Below are 2,475 nucleotides of genomic sequence, written 5' to 3'. Positions count from 1 at the left end.
GAGACAGAGACAGAGACAGAGACAGAGACAGACAGACAGACAGACAGACAGACAGACAGACAGACAGACAGACAGACAGACAGACAGACAGACAGACAGACAGACAGACAGACAGAGACTGAGAGAGAGAAACACACACAGACAGTTTCATAAATATTCTCATTTTATAGCTATTTGCTTTCAGTGACAGAGGTTTTTGTTATAATAGTATTGGTGTCTAACACTCACAATCTCTTTAGAAATTAAAGTGTGGCTCCAATGGAGCCGAGTTTGTTGGTTTGAGGCCAAGCCACCACCACAGGGCAGTAAGTAAGCCGTTTACTTGGAGGAGGTGTACTTGGTGACGGCCTTAGTGCCCTCAGAGACGGCGTGCTTGGCCAGTTCTCCGGGCAACAGGAGCCTTACAGCCGTCTGGATCTCCCGACTGGTAATGGTGGAACGCTTGTTGTAGTGGGCCAGGCGAGAAGCCTCGGCGGCGATGCGCTCGAAGATGTCGTTCACGAACGAGTTCATGATCGACATGGCTTTGGAAGAGATACCAGTGTCGGGGTGGACCTGCTTCAGCACTTTGTAGATGTAGATGCTGTAGCTCTCCTTCCTCCTGCGCTTCTTTTTCTTATCGCCCTTGGCAATGGCCTTCTGGGCCTTTCCGGCCTTCTTGGCAGCCTTTCCAGATGCCTTGGGTGGCATGATGATGATGCTCGTGCTGGCTGGCGTTGCGATACAATAATGAACTTTTGCGCGAGTCGAGCTTTCCTTTTATATCCCGCTCGCGACTCAGCTCAGAGCGGGTCGCGTGGCGGAGCGCGCTGATTGGTCAGTGGCGGACTCCCTTGATCCTGAGCGGGGTATATAACACGAAGCTCGATCTGCGGGCCGGCATAACTGACCTCATGGGCGCAGTCTGGAAAAAGACACTCACAGCTTCAAACAGCAGAGCCTTCAACAACACTCACTTTGAACGTGTCAACCAATGGACAACAGAAAATGCCGCCTCCCTTAACAGCACCCCTCTGATTGACCTGACAACCCTAGAAGACGACCACCCTCTAACAAGACCCATAACTATGCTAGAGATGAGAGGAGTCATCAAAAGCACCAGAGATAAGGCCCCTGGACCATCAGGGATCAAAGCGCTGCAGATCAAACTTCTACCAGGCAATCTTATGCAATCCATACTCAACCTATTCAACGCTATGCTGGCATCGGGTCACATTCCTGTAGCATTCAAGTCAGCCAAGATGATATTCATTCCCAAACCCAAGAAAGACCCCCACCAACCTGGCAACTACCGACCAATCTCCCTCTTAGACACGATAGGCAAGTGCTTTGAAAAAATCATGTCAAACCGTCTTAACTACTACATGGAGTACAACAACCTCTTCACAGAAAAGCAGTTTGGCTTTCGAGCACATAGATCAACCCAGCACGCAATTAACATCATCTACGACGCCGTAAGCTCAATTCGAAAGCAAAAACAGGTAGCTTTGATTGCAACGAGGGACGTACACAAGGCCTTCGACAGCCTGTGGCACGATGGTCTTGTGTACAAATTAGCAGACTTACCAGCGCAAAACTGGACCCTCCTCAGGCTGATCAGAAATTTCCTTAAGAATAGGCAAGTAACCCCCAGCTTCAAGGCAAAAGAGGCCGCAGCCTTCACCCCAACAGCTGGAGTCCCCCAAGGATCATGCTTGAGCCCGGTTCTCTTCAACATCTTTGTAAATGACCTACCCCAACCAGAGTATAGGGACACCATTATCGTACAATTTGCGGACGACGTAACACACGTAATAACATCTAACCCTAGCATCCAAGCGGCCAAGCATGCAACTGTAACCCGTAAGGCAAACGTAGAACTAGCAAGGACTGCTAACTGGGAAAGGAAATGGAGGATCACCACTAACCCAGAAAAGATCCAATTAAGCACTGTCGGCTGTATGGCCTTCTCTATTGAAAATGAGGGGGGAATAAGAATCAGGGGTGATCCCATAGCCATCTCAAACTCCAACACAGTGCTCGGTTACAACTTCAACAGGCTACTCAACTCCTCCCAGTACGTATCCCAGAAGACAGCGATGGCCCGGGGCTCACTGGAGAGGCTCTTCCGTTTCAACCAAGCCCCATCCCACATCAAGCTCCACCTGTACAGAATGATCATAAGGCCTGGCTTGGAATACCCCTACGTTCCCCTGAACCTCACCAACAAATCCAACATGTTGAAGATTCAACGAGTACAAAACAAAGCACTTCGCTTTGCTGAGGGCCTGACTCTGAGGGACAGGGTAAGAACTGACCTGATCCATGAGACGCTCAACATGAAGCCAATGAACATTAGGCTCAGCTACCTGGCCAGAAGACAGCTGTACCGTATGAAGAACATGTATGTCCCAGACCCAGAAGATCCCTTCGTAGCAGAAAACACCACCAGCGACTACGAGATCCACGAACCACCACACAGAACCAGAAGAATCA

Source organism: Procambarus clarkii, unplaced genomic scaffold, assembly GCF_040958095.1.
Source record: "Procambarus clarkii isolate CNS0578487 unplaced genomic scaffold, FALCON_Pclarkii_2.0 HiC_scaffold_1445, whole genome shotgun sequence".
NCBI lineage: Eukaryota > Metazoa > Arthropoda > Malacostraca > Decapoda > Cambaridae > Procambarus > Procambarus clarkii.
Note: the sequence above shows the minus strand (reverse complement) of the source record.